Raw genomic sequence first — 20911 nt, forward strand, 5'->3', positions numbered from 1 at the left:
GACAGACAGACAGACAGAGAGATATCTGGAACAGTGACTCACATGCAGCACTCCACCCATGGAAGGACTAGGTACACATAGGCCTGTAGCCAGCCTCAAAAAAAAATTTTTTTTGGTGGGGGATTGCAGAAGTCGAGTCAGGTTATAAAACGTTCAGTGAAAACAGTCAGTGAGGCTGAGGATGAAAGAGGATTATTGGTGTGGCAGGTACCCACCATGCCACCAGCTGGCTACGGGCCTGTGTATGCACACTGTCACATTTCAATCCCCAAACCATGTCTGCAGCTCTAGTGAACTTGCAAAAACTCAATGGCTTCTAAGAATGACAAGCTTTCATGCGATATGGGGATTGAATTGAGATAGCACATGCACTGTTACCAAGAGAGCCTGCTTGGGGGCTCCCAGGAGCACCTCTAAACCTAGTTTGGGGCTACCAGCTGGTAGTTCCCACATTTTGCTGCTCAGATCCCACGGGACCGTGAGATCTCCATTAGGTTTGCATGAGCTAACTCTTAGGGCATGTCACCTGGCATGCAGCCTGGGAAAAGGTAGCTCTCCAGTCAAGTTGAATTTTGGGACTGCAGGAGAACCTCCCTGCATTCACCTCTTGGTTGTTTCTGGTGGTGAATGCCAGAGTAGATGTGATTGAATCAAGCACTATTCTTTCAAGGATAAGCCAAGTATTCGCCTTATGTTAGCACAGCGGATCATATCAAGATATCGCCTCCTCAGGAAGGAGTGATAACAAGGTAGACGATCATATTCTTTGCTTACAAGTATTTTAATGGCTGGCTCAGGGCACAGGAAGCTAGCGTGTTTACATTTCTAGTCACTCCCAGATATTTTAAAAAGACACAAGATAAACTTTATGCATGCATTGCATTTCACCTACACATGCCTTTTAAACCTTTTCAGCCTTTGTACTGAAATGAAGCACACCCAGCACATTTGAACAGGACAATAATATCTCCTGGGCTTTGTCCCTTTTGTCCACCTTTTCAGGGTGTGATCAGCATAATGCCCCCAGGCAAGATTTTTGCTATAAGTAATCAAGACACAATCAATTGGTGTGTCTCGTGTGTCTCTACCCCAGATGCACCAGGTGCCTTTCACTACATCTTGGCATTGGTACCTCCATCTTGCCCTTCCTTGACTCTTGCTCCAGCTTTGTGCCTCCAGACTGGCCCTTTTGCCTAACCTGGTCTGTATAGCCCTCTTGGCTGCAAGAGCCTAGTCTCTCGAGATCAGACCCACTTTGGATTTTATCTGGTTCCTGGACCCCTACCTGGTCTCTGGATTCCTGCTCCTGCCTTTTGCCTTCCTGCCTACCCCAGAGAAGAGAGGTCCCTCGGTACTGACAGAGCCACATGGGTCTAAACAGCCCACCAGATGGATTGAGGTAGTAGCTAATCCCTGCTCTCAAACCTCTCTCTCCTTTCCTTCTTGCTCCTTCTAAAATCCAAGACTGTTCTCTCTGAAGACTGTTTCTGTCCTGCCAGCCTTGAGTGAACTTACAGTGAGGGAAATAAGTATTTGATCCCCTGCTGATTTTGTCCGTTTGCCCTCTGACACAGAAATGACCAGGCTATAATTGGAATGGTAGGTTTATTGTAGCTGTGAGAGACAGAATAACAACAAACAACCCCTCAAAAGCCCAGTGCCCAAAAGTCAGCGATGGATTTGCATTGTAGTGAGGGAAATAAGTATTCGATCCCTTCACAAAAGATGTCTTAGTACTTGGTGGCAAAACCCTTGTTGGCAATCACAGAGGTCAGACGTTTCTTGTAGTTGGCCACCAGGTTTGCACACAACCCAGGAGGGATGTTGTCCTACTCCTCTTTGCAGATCCTCTCCAAGTCAGAAAGGTTTCGAGGCTGATGTTTGGCAACCCGAACCTTCAGCTCCCTCCACAGATTTTCTATGGGATTAAGGTCTGGAGACTGGCTGGGCCACTCCAGGACCTTCATGTGCTTCTTCTTGAGCCACTCCTTTGTTGCCTTGGCTGTGTGTTTTGGGTCATTGTCATGCTGGAATACCCACCCACGACCCATTCTCAATGCCCTGGCTGAGGGAAGGAGGTGCTCACCCAAGATCTGACGGTACATGGTCCCGTCCATCGTCCCTTCAATACGGTGAAGGTGTCCTGTCCCCTTAGCAGAAAAACACCCCCAAAGCATAATGTGTCCACCTCCATGTTTGACGGTGGGGATGGTGTTCTTGGGCTCATAGGCAGCATTCCTCCTCCTCCACACACGGCGAGTTGAGTTGATGCCAAAGAGCTTGATTTTGGTCTCATCTGACCACAACACTTTCGCCCAGTTCTCCTCTGGATCATTCAGATGTGCATTAGCAAACTGCGGATGGGCCTGTACATGTGCTGCCTTGAGCAGGGAGACCTTGCGGGCACTGCAAGATTTCAGTCCTTCACGGCGTAGTGTGTTACCAATTGTTTTCTTGGTGACTATGGTTCCGGCTGCCCTGAGATCATTGACAAATTCCCCCTGTGTAGTTCTGGGCTGCTTTGTCACCGTTCTCATGATCATTGCAACTCCACGAGGTGAGATCTTGCATGGAGCCCCAGACCGAGGGAGATTGACAGTTATTTTGTGTTTCTTCCATTTGCGAGTTATCGTGCCAACTGTAGTCACCTTCTCACCAAGCTGCTTGGCGATAGTCTTGTAGCCCAGTCCAGCCTTGTGCAGGTCTACAACCTTGTCCCTGACATCCTTCGACAGCTCTTTGGTCTTGGGCATGGTGGTGAGTTTGGAAGCTGAGTGATTGCTTGCTTCTATGGATAGGTGTCTTTTATACAGGTACTGTAACAAGCTGGGATTAGGAGCACTCCCTTACAGAGGGTGTTCCTCATCTCAGCTCGTTACTTGCATATAGTGAAAAGACACCTGGGAGCCTGAAATCTTGCTGGTTGATAGGGGATCAAATACTTATTTCCCTCACTACAATGCAAATCCATCGCTGACTTTTGGGCACTGGGCTTTTGAGGGTTTGTTTGTTGTTATTCTGTCTCTCACAGCTACAATAAACTTACCATTCCAATTATAGCCTGGTCATTTCTGTGTCAGAGGGCAAACGGACAAAATCAGCAGGGGATCAAATACTTATTTCCCTCACTGTAATTCAGAAACTCAAGCAAAATTGCCCCTTTGTGAGCCATAACTTAGTCTTATTGATCTGTTGGTTTTGTTAGTTTTGCTAGTTAATATTATATTGCCTAGGAAAGGAAAGATTGTGCTGTCAAATCAGTGTCAATTTCTGGCGACCACAGAGCCCTGTGATTTTCTTGGTAGAATACAGGAGGGGGTTACCATTGCCATCTCCTGTGCAGTATGAGATGGTGCCTTTCAGCACCTTCCTATATTGCTGCTGCCCAGTATAGGAGTTTCCCATATTCTGGGAAACAAACCAGCGGGGATTTGAACCAACAGCCTCCTGCTTTCTAAGCAGGTTGCTTCCCTCCTGTGCCATTAGGTGGCCATTATATTGCCTATTTACCATATTTCTTTTCTGTACCCCTAAACCCTACAATAAACCTCATTCTATTTTTGAACTCCAACCTCTCTGTTCAGTTCCTCCTGTAACTGAAGCTTTGCACAAATTTATTCTGAAGGTGGGCTGCTGCATTCAAGCTTGCCAATTCCCCCACACAAGCCCAAAACATAGGCAGGGGTATCTGTCAATTCCCTGGGAGTGGTTCCATTAACAGTGCTCAGCCCTTCCATGGGCGGTGTGCAGTGCTGTATGTGACTTACTAGCAGCAACAAGAATATTGGACTAACTAGTTTGTTGTCTCTGCTTCCATAGACAATTTTCTGCTACTTCAGATGTGTGAATTGCAAAAGTATATATATGAAGGCATGAAGTCAGACCAGACACCAAAGCTTCATACATCCCTAATAACCACACTATAATAGTAAATATTTGGAAGAAAGTATTAAGGTTTTTATTTCCTGTGTTTTAACCTGTTTTATGTAGCTGTAAACCGCCAGCGATGAAAGTTTGGGGCAGTGTACAAATTAGATAGATGGACAGAATACAGAGAGAATATAGAGAGAATATAGAATATACAGAGAATATAGAGAGCTATAGAGTGGGCCTTGTAAACTAAAAAAATGTTTTGTTTGAACAGTTATATACATGTAGATAATTTTCACATAACTTGTTCACAGTAGACAGAAATATTCAGATGTAGGAAAAGGGAAATTAATTAATGGGACAAATATGAAGATGAGATATACACCTGTGATAAAGTTCTTCTGTTTACAGCACCCAGCAATAAAATATACACCCACAATTCTCTGACCCTGGAGTGCTTTTGTTAGGAGCATCAATCACATTAAATATGCTCCACATGTTTTTCTTGTCCTTTTTGCCTGCTCATGTTTAAATGAAGAATTGGTAACCCAGTCCGTTTTTCATGAAAATATTAATTGAAAGTAAGTTCAAAAGCATGAATTCTAGTCATGAATGCATTGTAATCAAATTATTCTCTCATTCCATCTGTTTATGATCCTGTCAGCACTGAATAGCATTACTGGACAAACAATCCATTCTTATGATGGTTGCGGATGCATTTGATTATAATACTATTCATGACCAAGAGATGGAAATTGAAGATTAAAGGTACAATCTCTGGAGCTGAGCTGCCAATAAACATACTGTAGGTTTCAATTATAATGTTATACTTTCAATTATTCTGTTTAACTGTTTGAAACAAAGGTCACAGAAGTATGTTGCTTGTCTGAATACACACTGGGAATTTGTTTTAAGGACCAGCAGGATACCATAACAGGTAGTACTGTTATGGTATCCTGCAGGTAGTACCCATTTTAGAATAGTGAAATGGGAGTGAATGGAGACTTAAGTGTATATATACTTGGGCAGTAGTTGGTGCTTGGTCCTTTCAAATGTGGTCCCCCTGGTTTAGTACTCCAGATCATATTACCCGCTGTCTTCAAGGGTTTTTTTTAGTATATTCCAACATCTGCTCCTCCTCCTGGGCTTTTCCCAGATGGCAACTTCATTTTGCTTCACTGTGGGGAGGGTGGGTGTGCATTCACATTTCGGCCAGATTTACATTGAAGTCATAAGAACAGCCCTGCTAGATCAGGCACAAGGCCCATCTAGTCCAGCATCCTGTTTCACACTGTGGCCCACCAGATGCCTCTGGGGAGCCCACAGGAAAGAGATATGTGCATGTCCTCTCTCCTGCTGTTGCTCCCCTGCAACTGGTATTGAAAGGCACCATGCCTCTGAGGCTGGAGGTTGCCCACAGCCACCAGACTAGTAGCCCTCGATAGACCTGTCCACCATGGATTTGTCTAAGCCCCATTTAAAGCCATCCAAGTGGTGGCCATCGCCACATCCCATGGCAAAGAATTCCATAGATTAATTATACGCTGTGTGAAAAAGTGCTTCCTCTTGTCGGTCCTAAATTCCCCAACCTTCAGTTTCATGGGGTAACCTCTGCTTCTAGTGTTGTGAGAGAGGGGAAAAATTTTATCTCTGTAAACCCTCTCCAGTCCATGCCTAATTTTATACACGTCAGTCATGTCTCCCCTTAGTCAACTCTTTTCTAAGGTGACCACTGTGTGGTCTACACGCGGGTCACAGACCCATCTCTCTATGCCCATCAGAGGCATATCTAGGGAAAATAGCACCTAGGGCAAGCATTGAAATTGCACCCCCTGTCCAAACATCTGACACCCATCTTTCAGATAACTTTACCATAATATCAGCTGAAAAATACAAGTCAAGCTCGTTAATCTTTTAATATTTCAAAAACTATTTAGCAGTGGCCGTAGCCAGACCAAAAAATGCTGGAAAATGACAAATTTCAGTATGCTGGGGCTCATGAAATATGCAAATACTATGTGGAGGTGTACTTGGAAAACTAAACAGAAGTGCCTGTCTAATTCTCTACTATGCATTGTAGCATCACTATTACATAAGTTTTAAGAATAAATGGAGAATTTGACTTTTCCCAGATACTCTGAAAATAATTAAAGGATATGCAGAGTCATCTGTGTCACTGCTTGGAATATATTCTAGTATTTCAGAAAGACAGTTAAAATGAGAGAAAGAGAGCAAGAAACTCCTAGTGGGCCTTAATACTAAGGATTTCACACTGATTCAAAGACAAACTCACCATTAATAGTCATAATATTAAGACATCACATTTAACTCATGTATCACAAGAAGCAAAGTAAGAGCAAATGAATACAATCCTAGTTCATAAGCTTCAGCTCAGTATTCACAAGCCCTGATTCTCTGTACATAGTGCCGAACTGAATATGTGTACAGTGACTTATATTATATTAAATTTAATTTTTTTAACCTGTAGCCCCTTTTAGGGAGTTCCTAAAGGCCATGTAGGGGGTCTTTAAAGGTTCCCTCTACCCCCAATGGCCCCTAGGGCCTCACAGGAACCATTTGAGCATGTGTGGAGGCCATTTTTTAAAATAATAATATTTTTTAAAAGGCCACAGCACATGCTCAAATGGCCTCTGTGAGGCCTGGCATGGCCTAGGGTCTCACAGAGGCCATTCAAGCATGCATGGTGGCCATTTTGTTTTCGGCAGCCATTTTAATTTTTTTTTAATTTTAAAAAATGGCACCCCCCTTCAAGTGGCGCCCGGGGCACATGCCCTGCCTGCCCTACCCTAGATACGCCTCTGGTCAAACCATGACCTGTTACATTTCAACTGAAGAGTAGGAGAACAGATGCAAGTTTGGATAGGCTCTTATATTTTCTTTATTTTGTTTACTTTAAATTATGAAAGTGCAAAAACAAGAGTCCCTTTTCCAACGGTGTTCACTACTAACTTGAAAATCTTCATGTTGAAGCAAGTAGGGCATATTTTTTTAATCAATGGTTTAGATTTCAAAGCATACTTCCGCATGCAGAAGGCATCTACCACTCATTGAATGATATTTTTTACAGTTTGCACTATACATAATAAGTGAAATTAAATTCAAAGGTGTGTTTGCACTTTCATAATTTTTTGTGTAAACACAAGGATGACAATTGCTTTATATCCTGTGTTATAGCACTGCACGAACTCTTGCACAATATATTGTGCAGGCTTTTTGTGAAACAGTGTCAGCAGTTTTCCTTCCCTGGAATTGTTTTCACAATTCCCTGGATCTAGCTGTATTTTTTAAAGAAGGAAACTTGCTTAAAAACAAATATATAAGAAGTATACATAGACTGATAATTGTACTTAGCCCACCAAGTAAATGTTTTCATCACCACTGGAATAATTGTCAGGTTTCAGTATAGATTTCAATTTGCTTTTTTAAGGTGTTCAGTCATGAATGATTCAGGCTGAGTAGCAAAAAGTTCCTTATTTGAATACTGGGCTGAACCAGACAACACTTACTTCTCATCCATCTTCCTGTTCTGTATGACCCCCTCTAATATACTTACTGTAGTCTTTTTCAGGTCTTTTTTTCCCCCATAAAGAGGCTAAATTCTTAATCCCTGCTCATAAAATCAAATTCCTCATTTCTGAGATCATCTTAGTTGCTCCTCTCTTATACCTTCTCCACCTCAAATTCATTGTTGTGCAATCACAGAAATGCCTTTTGGTAACTGCACTCTGTATTCATGTGCAGCCTAGTTAACAAATAATGTTATCTTTGTGGTCCAGTTCAGTCTAGAATGGTATAAAGAAAAGCAGCGGCTGGTTTGTGTGAGTAAACTGGCCCATAAAATGTTCACAACTGGACATGTTGTATCTGTGGTTAAGGTTGAGAAATATGGTGCTCTGTTTCTGTTCTACACAACTGGCTCAAGATATGTGTTATAGATAGGAAATCTGCACTGATTTGCTAATCTGTTTCTATGGAAATCTTTTCTTTTCAAAGTTTTATACTTTCCTAAAAGAACTTATTGTATTTATTAGAAATGTCTCCATCTTAATATATTCTTAGTTTAGGAAAAAGGTTTCTTGCCAAAAGAAAACTACCCAAATTTCAGAAGTTATGATAAAGGATTTCATAATCTGAAGGCTGTAGCCAGTTGACTCACACTTTTATCTTTATAAGACATAAAACAGAATGAATTATCCATGTTGGTTGCAGACTGAAATGGTGCTCATGCAGTTTTTCTGCAGATTTCTTAATGCTGAGATGCAAGACATGCATTTGAGAGACTTGCAACACATTCTAATATCCTACCTTTGCCATTTCAGAGGATCCCAATCTCTGCTTTCAAGCAGGCATGAAACTGCTCATTGGCAAGCCCTCCCTCCCACACCTCTTCCCCCTGCCCACTGCCTTTTTGTAGATTTCAGTTAAAGATTTCTTTTGAAAATCTGGCTGCCTTTCATCCATTTTATGCTTGTTCAGGTTCACTTGCTGTCATTAGCTACACAACATCACATTTTTTGCACAGCTTTATTCAATTAGGCATCAAAAAATCTCCATAGAGCTGTCCATGCATTACACTCAACACTGACTAGGTGTTCACCCCATTAATTTTCATGCAGGTGCTACACAATTTTTTCATTAAAACAAATTCGCTCCTAGGATGTCAATCTAAAACACAACTACTGATTCATTCTAGCAGAATTCCCTTTGGTGTAATACATATGATTTTCAAAGCAGTGGTTTTTTTATGAGGCTTAGAACTGGAGAGTAATTCTTTGAGGAAAAATATCTACCCTCCGGTAACATAGTTATTCTGAAGCAGGAAGTCTAAAGCTGCTTAATGTAAAAATTGGGGTGCCTGTTTGTTAGTGGAGCTCTTTGGAATATGACTTCTGTTTTAATAGCTTTGGCAGAAAAATTTCCTGAGTGCTCAAAAAAGAAAGAAAAAAGAGGCTATTATAAAGGTAAGGCAATTGATGAGTACAGGCATAAATACATACATAATTTTGATAAATACAGGTTGTGTTAACACAAGTGGATATGCATACTGAAATCATGAGGAGAAGCAGGGGACAAATGCCTCCTGGTGACTAGTGTCTGGGGGCTGCTTGGGGCCGTCTTGCTCCCCACAGGGCACCCAACCAGAAAACGGTTGACTGGGAGATGCTGTCACTTAGTACGTTCCTTGATGTCGGTCACACCCCCACATTGATGTGCTTCTGAAGCCAGCGCAAGGGGTGTGGCTGGCATCAGGACATGGGTGCACCACCCAAAGTCTCTCCCAGCCAGTGACTTCTTGCGCCAACTGGGTGCTTCCTTTCTCTGCCTTGCTCTATGCCCTGATGCTGGCCACACCCCCTCATGCTAATTTATTGGCACCCTGGGGCCACCTCCAGCCGTGCTACACCACTGTGCATGAGGGAAGAGTCAGAAGCCAGGGTCACATGCTTATCTGTCAATTCACAGAATGGAAGTCAAGCATCTGTTTCTCCTTCTTTAATCTCCTGCATTCTTCCATGCAAAGGAAAATGAAAGTATATCAAAGGGATCCAAGCCTGCACTTCTTTCTTTGGTTCCTTAGAGCAAGCAGTGACAGGCATTGCATTTTCTCCAACAAACAAAGTGATAATCTTTGAAGTCATTGGGGAGGGAGTACTAGGGTACTCTTTCCTCTTCAATATGATAGATCATTACTATGGTAAACAGGCCTTCTGTATCTCTTCTTTCAATAGTATTCAAGCCAATCCACTCAAACAGGAGTTTTAGCTCCTGAGCAGTTACAGTGTTATGAATATTCCAAGACATCCCAGAAATATAATCCGTGACTGATGGGTGAGAACCTGGCCACAGCTTTTGCAGCCAATAGCCAGACGTTCCAATCATTTGTCTTCAGTTACCATGGGCCCCCCTCCAACTTTTTTCACATTAGCAAGGAACAATTTTATTCGTATCTATTTATTTTAATTTGATGCACTGTTCATATATGTGAACATGGTTCTGCCTTTAACAGCTCATTAGCAGATTCGTTTTTGTTTCCTTTAGTTGGTGATGTAGTGACATTGGTGGCAGCCCATGTCTAAATTTTTTTTGAAGGGCTGCCATCACAGCTCACCTGTCAGTGGCTTCTGTTCACCCACTGTTGTTGCCCACTTGCCCGCTGCTGTCCTCTGCTCACTGCTGCAACCAACTTGCTTTCCTTTTCCACCCATGGTGTGGTATAATGATGCCACCACTAGGCACCTGTCATCCCTGGGATAACAGGCACTGGACAGTTACATCATTATATTGCAAGCAAGCTGGCCATGTTGGTGATGGGGGTTAGCAGGGGCTGCAGGGGCCAGCAGGAGAAGGGAGGGAGGGCAGGCATGGGGGCTGGGGTGAATGGTGGGGTGGGGTGGCCTGCAGAAGAGGCAGCTCCCTATGGGGGGCAGCTGCCATGGGCACTCAGTGTGGTAGATCTGTTCCTACCTATTGTGCTATAGATTCAGATCTGTGAAGTCTATCTATTTGACAGGAAACCATAAATATTAGGGTGGTTTCACACTTGCACCGCTCTGTTTTCACACTGCTCTGGGCTCCTTGGAGGAAGAGCAGGTTATAAATGTAAAAATAAATAAATAACTAAATAAAATAAATTTAAATCACCAGTTTTTAAAAAGTGGCTGCTTGGGTTCTGTAGAACTAAGTTCGTTGCAACCTGCAAACATCTCTGGTAGGAGTAGTATGTCTCATGGTTTGTCCATCCAACTGTATTCATTTTGTCTAGGTATAAACAAACAGTCAAAAGTGGGGGGGAAACCCCATCTTATTTTAATGATTTGTATGGATGCAAACTCTTGATACTTACCACCACCCCTATATTTGCTACTGTTGCCCGAAGAGCATTAATAGAATAATGGTGCTTAAAAACATGCAAGCAATGAAACTATGGATGTGTTTGTCTAAATATTCTGCAATGCATATTTATAATTACAGTGAGCACTTCAATTATATAGTCTCCCAGCTGATTCCATATTTCCCTCTACCCTAAAATATTCAGTATTGCCCTCTTAGATTGCCATCTGTGATCAGTTACTGCAAATATTAAAGGTTAGACAGACATCCTGTCCCAGCTATTTAATGGTAGGTATGCTGCTTGCAAGCCCACCTAAGGTTCCTCTTAAAATAAAATAAAAATTGAGGACCTGAATTCTGTAGGCTAAGGTGTAACCATCCACTACTACTACAGCAACAGGATGGTGCAGCAGTTTCATCTCTGTATTCTGAAAGAGCACACACTTGTCAGGAATGAGATTGTGTGATTCCTTCCACCTACATTATCTGCAGACACTTGGGAACCTAGGGCTGCTTAAGTGAGGCAAACTGTTCTTAAAATGTCAATGTAAATAGGCGATAAGACTGTTAAATCGAGTCACACAATAAGCCATTCTCAATGCTTTGTAACTTTTTATTTAATATGGTACCTATCTTGACAAAGATATGACATGCAACTGTTAAATGATCTTTCATAGATTTTAATTAATGTTAGAAAATGTCCCAATTAGTGTGTAATTAACAGCGCTTATTTAGGAGACCTATATAACTGTACTTCATTATGCATTTCTAGAGATATAGCATATTAAAGATTCTCAGATAAGAACTTTCATTTCATGTAGTCATTGATGCCTGCCCTCCAGGAATCTGAATTTAATCTTTTTCTCGGAGAATCCAGCATTTTGGTATTATGGAAATTTTTGTAGCCTTAGCAAACGATTTTTGTTAACACATGCTTGCCTTAACTGTCTAGGAGGTTGTTCTTAGGGTTTTAAAAATATCATTCTAAGTAAAATTCTAAGATGACAGTACTGAGGCTGAGGATTCAACCCCCTTCATTTAATGGTTTTGTTTAAAATATGGGCTTATGAATATTTCCAGGTAAAATAACATATGTGTGTTCAGGTAATATAATTGTGATTCTGGTTGCAAAAACAATTATAAATAATGCTTGGGTGGACTGGGGCTAGATGTATATTTTGCCTGCACCATTTGGGATTAAAACAATGCAGACGAGACTTGGAAGGGCCAAATTGGCTTTCAAAAAACTGTAACACAAATGAAATGCCACTAATTTTGAGAAGGACAAAATCTTTGCATCTCTCTTAAACCAGTCCAAGGATCTGCAATCTAGTTGCCTACAAAGAGATAGTGATGAAAATGTATCCAATTTAAACAGAGAGGTCTTCCATTCCAATCCTGCTTAAATGATGAGGTAGTGAGTGACCACAAAGCTAGGTTCTGACTGTTTAGCCATTGCAAAGCTAGAAATTGAAATGCCAAGCCCTGTTTGTTGCTGGAGTCCTTACAGAGGTGTAAAGCTGCAGCTTGCTACATTTTGCTAAGACCTGACCTTGAGCCATACCCTCCCAGAGTACTAGTGTATTGGCTCAGTGCTCCTGCACTAGTGGCTGTCATTCCCTGCCTTTGAGGAAGATGAAGGGTACTTTTCTGTCAGCTTTTTTGACGCATCCTACCTATGAGATCCATTGGACCTGTTAAGACTTAAACAATTCCTTGCTACTCCTGCCAATACTATGGATTTTAGCAGAGGAGTTTCCTAACAGAGGGGCCCAAATGCACGCTTTTATTTATATCTATGAAAAGGGGATAGGATGCGGCTGCAGAAATGCCTTAAGAGAATCTGTTTCTAAGCCAAGAAAAAATGGTTGAACATTATCCAAGATTATATCCAAGACAACATACATTTACAGTCTCTCCTAGCCTGTGGCGATAATAGTTTATGTTTGTGTTATAGCAAAGTGGTAGGTAAAGGAAAGAAAGGAAAGATTGTGCCGTCGAGTTGACGTCGACTCCTGGCTATCACATATCCATGTGATTTACGTGGTAGAATACAGGAGTGGTCTACCATTAATAACAACAACAACAACAACAACATTTATAAACCGCCCCATCCAGAGGCTCTGAGTGGTGTACCATTGCCTCTTCCCACGCAGTATGAGATTATGCCTTTTTCAGCACCTTCCTATATTGCTCCTGCCCGATATAGGTGACTACAAATATATATTTATTTGCTAGGCACAGTCTGGGAAGTATGAACTAACAGCCTCTTGCACTCTAGGCAAGCTACTTCCCCGCTGTGCCAGCCAAGTAGCAATGCAAAATTGTAACTTTCCAGCTGAGATCTAAAGGATCAGTCTGGTATATGCATAGTTTAGCTGCATAGAAAGTGTTTGCTCAACATAAGAGGAAATATGTATTTTTTGTATTTTTTGTCATGAATAGAAAAAATGTAGACCATTAGCAATACATTAGAAAACATAGTGTCATCTACTATATATAATAAATCTGGTGGTCAGAATGATCACTTTCTCCCCAAAGCTGAAATGTTCTCAGTTATTATTGGGACCTTTAACAGGCAGTACAAATAATTTGTATTGCATGATGCAACTTCTTTTTAATGCAAGCCATACAAACCCTGCACACGGTACATGTCTTAATAAAATAGAAGACCTGAGATAAAGTTTGAGGAAGAAAAATGAGATTATAGGTAACACTTTACCCAGACAAAGGAAAATAAAGAACCAGATTTATTTAATGGAAAAGAAAGTAGTAATCCTTCACACTGACAGAGCTGAGGTACAATATAATAAGGGTAAGTGTACGGAGAACTGAATGGTTCTGCAGTTTATAAGGTGCAAGTTGTATGCAGTAGCAGCAAATAGGGATTATAGGGTAAAAGAATTAGTTTGGGCATCAAATTATAAATGATGTGATGTTAGTACAAAAGGGCAAAAAAATCTAGGCCACTTGAGTGAGGATTAATATTGAGAAGGGATAATTGAGGCTGGAGAGAAGACAATACGGACCTGGAATTGAAAAGGGATAAAAATGTTGTTGAAATGAGGAAAAACAGGATTTAATAACACAGAATGATGCCATTGCTCATTTAATCCATGAGGAGATAATACAATTGAACACTTCTTTTGTGTTTTAGGGACTTCACCCTCCTTTTACATGCAGTGTCTCAAAATCTTTATCACATTATTATGTGATAAATAAATTTATCACTTACCAGGTGAATTTTGTGGATGCAGAAGAAAGTCAGGCTTGTGCCTACATGAAATTGATTTGGCATTTGTAACATTTCTAAGTTTTTGCCAGGTACACTCTTGGAGTGAAAATTGTATAGTGCCACTTGGCAGATGAACATCTAAGGCCTGAAGTTTATCTGGATTGTAATGGTTTTGTACTTCACAGTCTTGAACATAAACATGTCTGTCTTGAAGAGGCAAGTATTTTAGAGACACCTTGGCATTGACTAGTGAGACCATTACTCTCTGGCCTGGTTATTTCTGAATATTTACACTTGGTACTCAAGAGACCGTCTCTTGACTAACCTGATTATAGGGAGGATTTCTATGTTATTGGCTTAAAAGATAATGCATGTTGTTTGTATTATCACCTCAGTGCTTTCATTACATTCTGTTTTGCACAGGAAGGGTTTTGTCGCAAGCCTGAAAGGCATAGGGCTTTTCTTAAATGAAAGCTCATTCTCTGTAAGTATGCCCCATGAGACCTGTAGTTTGTTGCATGTTTTGTATGCCTAATTTGGACATTGCTCACCTAAACTGAGAAGGAAATAGCAACAGGTATGATCTTTCAGAGGTTTATAAGGATTATAACCCCTGCAAAGACAGAGCAGAGAGTTCTCTCTGCACACAGCTGTGTGGGGCCCCTACAGATGTTATAATGAACACATGGCTGTCCTTAGGGCATGGCAAGCAGGGTGACTGCCCTGGGCCCTGCTCTTTTAACCTCCATTAGAATTAACTGGAAGGGGGCCCCACATCTCACAAGGGCTCTCTAAGGACAGCCCTGAATGAACAGACATAGGTTGGGGGCAATGCCACCATAGCACAAGGTCCTCTACCTACATTAATTGTACATGAATAAATTCCTGAATTCACACAAGTAAAGAACCTTTAAGCTTGTGTATAATAAATTAATCAATTCCCAACTAGAGTTTACAGGAGACAGGTTTATTGAGGGTTAGAATCAAATAAATATTCATATATTTTTCCACTCCCAAGGTTTTGACCAAGGTCCTGGAAACCATAGCCACTGTTTTGGGGATGCAACTTTTTGGAAAATATTGAACATGAGAAATAACTTTTACTAAAAGTAACTCCAAAAATCCCAAAGACTTCTTTATACAGCCTTTATCCCTGACTCATCCATGGCCAGTTGTTAGGGGTGTGCATGAACCAAAATTTGCGGTTTGGTTTGAATTCGGACTGTATTTGAACCAAACTGCAAAATAGATTAAGCTTCTTACCATCCTGGCAGCAGTTGCTGCCACCCTTTGAAGCCCCCCTGGTGTAGTTCAAGCATGACACTCCCTCCAGCAATCCACCCACAGAGTGGCAGCATGGTTCCGGCCTCTGTGGATGTGCAGAGGCCATGCAGATTCTTGTGGGACTCTACTCCTTCCTTCCATTGTCAAAGTTACCCAGTTCTACTGGACTTTTCTGCTTCCTGTACTTTAACCAGTTACTAGTCCATAATATGACTTGTCTACTTATCTAATGACTATGAAGCTCATGCCAAACCAAGAGCTTTTGATGAGGAACGTTGTCAAAACCTTTCAAAAGTCCAAGTACATGTCTGTTGAAACTGTCAAAGAACTCTAAAAGTGATTGGGACAGAACATAGCTATACAGAAGCCATTTTGATTCTTACATAACCATTTAAATAACCCGAGGTAAAGGTAAAGTGTGCCATCATGTCGATTTCATCTCCTGGCACCCACAGAGCCCTGTTGTTTTCTTTGGTAAAATACAGGAGGGGTTTACCATTGCCTCCTCCTGCGCAGTATGAGATGTTGCCTTCCAGCATCTTTCTATATTGCTGCTGCCCGATATAGTAGCAGCAGGGATTCGAACCAGCAACCTTCTACTTGTTAGTCAAGCATTTCCCCTCTGCACCACTTAAGCTGACAAGAGCATAGTCCAAAGGTCAGAGGAGACCAAATGATTGTCCATTTAAGGAGAGAATTATTTTTCCATTTTATTTGATGAGAGAACAATCTAACATATGTGACAAATGTTCTCATATATGTATGGCATCTCCGGCACACATCAGATACCATCTCTATATATAATTCTCTAAGGTGTACCCATGGCTAATCCTGTGTGTAGCAGCTCTCATGAGAGTTTGTGAGCAGAAGCACCATGGTGATTGGGCAGTGAGGATTCCATATGCAGATAGGGAGGAGGAACCTGAGGCACTGTGGTAATTGGGCATTGGGGATTCCATATGCAGATAGGGAGGAGGAGCCTGTTATGGTTAAGGTCAGTTGGAATGCAACTGTTACTGAATGGAAGATGTTCTTATTGTAGAGGAGAGGAATCTATACATGTAAAAGGATAGTGGGCAGGGGTCTGCGAAGAGAAGGGTCATGAGGGAGGAAAGAGCCCCTTCAGGAGAAGGAGGCTGCCATTGTATGAATTAGATGAGGAAACAAGATAAACAAGATCTTGTTAACTCAGGAAGGGAGAAAGAGAGGGGGGGGGAGGATAAAAGGAGGGGAAGAAAGAAAGAAAGAAAGGAGGGGGAAGAAAGACAGAGAGGAAGAGCAAGTGGAAGAGAGAGAAAGAGAAGGGAGGGGGAGAGAGAGAAAGGGATAGGCCCGAGCCTGAGGGGAATGAACGGCCATACTGGCTCCTATTGGCAGCAAGGAAGGGCCCAGTCAACCACTGTTGTTGTTGCGGGCTGCCGAGGCCATTGGCAGAGGGAGGCAGGCAGGCAAGGGATGAGGGGAATGAGTGGCGGTAGCGAGGAAGGGCCCAGTCAACCGCTGCTGCAGTTGCTTCTGTGGGGAGGAGCTGGAGCAGGGCTCGGGTGAGTTTGGGGAGGTCTCGGGGGATAGGGGGTTGCAGCATGGCCTATATGTGCCAGCAACACTGCAACCATTACCAAGAGAGGTGAGGGGGGTGGAATAAAGGGATAGAGGAGTGACCAAGAGGGGTGAGGGGGATGGAAGCAACCAGATAGAGGAGGAGCAGGAATGCAGCTCAGGTGAGGGTGGAGAGATCTCTGTGGTGAGGGGGGCTGTTTCAGGGGGCGAGGGGAGCAATCAAGTACTAGTGTGCAGATGCTCTTCACAGGTAAAGCTAGTACATTTTATTTAGCCTTAGTAACATAGGCAATATGATATCACTGGTAAGATAAGACCAGTCACTCTTTATGTCCAATGTATGTCATAGAGCTCTTGTAAGGATAACTCCATGTATGCTGCTCTGAGCTTCTTGGAGAAGCAGTACAAATAATAGTAACGTGTATAAAATATTTATGCATATTTTGTAGTACAACTTAAGCTTGCATTTTTGCATGTATACATATACGCTCTCATATGAGCACATACATATGGATGTTTGGACCATAGTTGCAGTGGTAATGATAACACAATCTTATATTCCCTAGACATTCACTTAATCAGAGGCTGACATTTCATTACTGTTATCAGCCCCTCATGTCATGGGAACCTAGGAACTTTCTATGATCTCACTCACAAAGGGAAAAGAGAAAGAGTAGAAGTGGTAGACTAAATTGATTCTTGTGCAATTCCACTGGGTATGGAGAAAGTAAAATCTTGGGGGGGGGGACTTTTGAAAAGATGGAATATATTTCCAACCGAGTTGTGCTTACAGGCTGAGATGATTCTACTGATGCCAAAATGAAAGAAGGCTGCAGATCTGAGAAATGAATCTAAAGTGAGTGTTGTACAGTGGAGTAAAGACTTGCAATCAAATGTTAGCAACAAAAGCAGTGCTGTATCTACTTGTCAGCTGAAAACAAAGAAATGGGAGGTTGATAAACCGCATCAAGAAATGAAAGATAAGATTAGACTTGACACTGGGGCCTAGAGGTTATGGAAACAATAGAATATGAGTAAGGGATTTACTTTTAGCCTAAGGACACCCCCTCCGCAAATACCAGCTTTTTAAAATTTCAACAGTATACTTCAATAATGATGTGCTTCTGTTTTGCTGTAGCAAATGTTTGAGATGCAAGAGAGAGAGTGAAACAAATTTGCATTTGTATATCAGAATCTATTACATCTGCATAGCAGTATCACATTACAAACAAAACACACTTCTATTGAATTGGCATGCAACATTCATTATTTTGCATGGTTTGTTTAAAAAATAGTATCTTCCTAAATATTACCCCAGAGGCAGGAAATTTTGGCTTGTCTTCTATATATGTTTTCAATAGTCTTAACGCAACTCTTTGAGGTAGGTCAGCATTACTTTCAACAAAAGTGGGACCTGCAATATAATGTTATATTGTATGCCAGGAGTTCCCAATCTTGGGTCCTCAGACATTGTTAGACTACAGCTCCCATCATTCCTAGCCTCAGTCGCCTGCCATAACAACATAAGCAACACCTTGCTGGAACTCTAGGTGTATCTAGTCCAGCATCCTTTCCCCACATAGCGGCTCATCAGCTGTCTCTGGGGAGTCCAAAGGAGGAGATAAAGGCATTGCCATTTCCCCCTAAGAGTACCACTTCTGTTCAGGACTTTGTGGAGCAGAAGCCTTGTAGTGATGTTCAGGCTTCATAGAGGAGGAGAATTTCTGGAGGCTGAAATTCCATAGGTCCTGGATATAATTCCTTTCCTTTTAATTAACAAACCTATATGCTTCTGCAGGCCTAGGAGTCTCCTGAGTATGTTGGAACAACTTCCTTATTTTTCTGTGGCCCTGTTTCACTTTGCAATATCTAAGTCCATTAGCTGAAAAAATGATATTGCTGTACACACACTGCTTCTCGGAGTGGCATGAAGTTCCTAGGTTAGCACTGCTCGGCTGTTACTTTTCAATGAGAGACTTGTGGCACCTAGTAATATTTGCTTTATTTAGAAGTTGAGCATAAGTATGAAGGCAGGCAGAATATGTGTGTATTCCTACAAGCAGAAGTTCCAGTATGTCACATCAGGTTCCCAGAGAGAGGGCCTACAAGCAACAGCTTGTAACCTGAAGCCATCAGAGTGCTTATCCTCAGTACGTTCTCACACTCTCCATCCCACCCCACACCCCCCATATCTCTCTCTCTCTCACACACGCACGCACGCATGCACGCACGCGCGCGCACACACACACACACACAGAGTCCCAGATGTGGACTCAAACTATTTATGTTGGAAAGGCTGTCCGGAGTTCCAGCGATCTTGCTGCAAGCGCAGGATCACTCAGCTGGATCACTCAGTGGCTGTTACCCAAGAGTAGGTTGATTGGAAACAATGGGCTTACTCATGTGTAATTTGCTCTGTGGCAGCAGGAAGAGCTCATTTTCGCTGCTGCTGTGCTGGCAATTCCCATCCCATTTCCCCAGCCAAATGGGGTTTTTTTGCAGCAGCCGGCCTCCCCGTTTTCTCAGTGAATCACTGTGTCTGGCCTAGTGACCCGAAGGAGGGACTTCTTCGCCTGACTGTGTTGTGTGTGTCTGCTACTCTTCAGCTGCATGAGCAGCCAGCAAGCTCTCTCCAGGTTAGGAAACTTATGCTTCCGTGTTTCCGTGAATACTGGTATGTACCACTCTGGAGGGGAGGCTTGTGTTGAACAGTGGAGAAGGGATGTGTTCCACCCCCTGCACCCAAATGAAATTAAAATGCACCATTTGCCTCACGAGGTTACTGGTGTTTGAACTATATAGAAAGTATTCTGTGGTGGTTTCCCTCTCCCTTGAAATTGAAAAAAATTGCATCTGTGGTGGTTTCCCTCCCCCTTGAAATTGAAAGAAAATGCACCATTTGTCTCATGGGATCCTGTGATCCAGTCAGAAGGGTTTGAACTGTGTGGGAAAAGGGGTGTGTGAGTTGTATTTATTCTCAGATTATCCTGTTTTTAGCAAAACATGCATATAGTATACCAAATGAGGATATGTAAATTTTATGCAATTTTTTTAATGCAAAGTGGAGAATTTTATATACTGTTTTGGTGAACAGCACCAACTATTTCCACTTTTTTGGTGATAGATTTTGACTATTTTCACCACCTGGACCTGGCAACCCTCAAACATACACACCTTTTATCTGCCCCTGCCCTTAGGTTGTATGTTGGCTGACTGGGGGCAGGAAATAGCCTCTTCCAAGCTCTGAAGGCTAGCAGTGATCTAGGTATATGTCAATATTAGCATATGCCCCAACATTTCATCACCAGTGAAAATAAGAGCATGCCTGTGAGAATGTAGGAGGCATAACCAAGCAATCTGGGAGGCATGGTGCACATGACCAAGCAACCTTGGGTGCTTAACAAATATTTCTGTCTATAAGGATGCCACAAATTGAAAGGATGAAATCAAATGCATGTGGAGCACATGATTCCAGATTACCAAAGCAGATGAGCCAAGCTCATACACTGTAACACCTTACAGATGAAAATGAGGATACACTCGTAACAACCAATTCTCATTCCAAGGATTGCTGCCCAAGCTCTGCTAATACACATTGCTGGTGAACATTGGTGGTGAATGGATTCCACTCACTATATGCTGTGCATTACATAGTGCCTTAGTGTTGTGCACTTGTTTACATTCAGGTGCACTGGAGTTGATGGAGCTATAATTTCTAGAGACTCTGGAGACGGAGATGAATCCTGAAGAATTTGCAAGGAGATTGATAGCCAAATGGAAGGCAGGGGCCAAAAACCAATGAGGAGGGCAGAAAAATTGTAAACAGCACAGCTAATGATGGCCACCACATTCGAACTGTTGAACCAGTTCGATTCAAACTGGGTTTGACCCAGTTTGAACTCAGACCATCCCCTCTTTTTTTGGGTGACCATTCCAGTTTGAACTTGAACCAGGCTGGTTTGAGTTGAACCCGGTTCAGATCGACCCAGGTTCTCACACCCCTAAAAATCAGCCCTAACGACTGGTTCACATACCAAGTGAAGCCATTGCCGAGAGAGATACTCGAACCAGCCACTTCCTGGATAATATTTACATGTTAAAACTGGCCAC

General features: G+C 42.2%; 1 protein-coding gene across 12 annotated transcripts in view; it reads left to right on the top strand.

Annotated features, from left to right (window-relative positions):
- The window catches only part of NAV3 (neuron navigator 3), an 840967-nt gene that overhangs the window by 212051 nt on the left and 608005 nt on the right, over positions 1-20911 (top strand). Inside the window, exon 6 of one of the 12 annotated variants that reach the window (XM_053252192.1) lies at positions 4535-4638. The exons of 10 other annotated variants lie outside the window; for them this stretch is intronic. The gene's annotated coding sequence lies outside the window, so the exon portion shown is untranslated. Of the gene's footprint in view, positions 1-4534; positions 4639-4660; positions 4676-20911 lie in introns of those variants that run through there. One more of the 12 variants, XM_053252196.1, reaches the window with a different exon arrangement.

Source organism: Hemicordylus capensis, chromosome 5 (genome assembly GCF_027244095.1).
Source record: "Hemicordylus capensis ecotype Gifberg chromosome 5, rHemCap1.1.pri, whole genome shotgun sequence".
Classification (NCBI taxonomy): Eukaryota; Metazoa; Chordata; class Lepidosauria; order Squamata; family Cordylidae; genus Hemicordylus; species Hemicordylus capensis.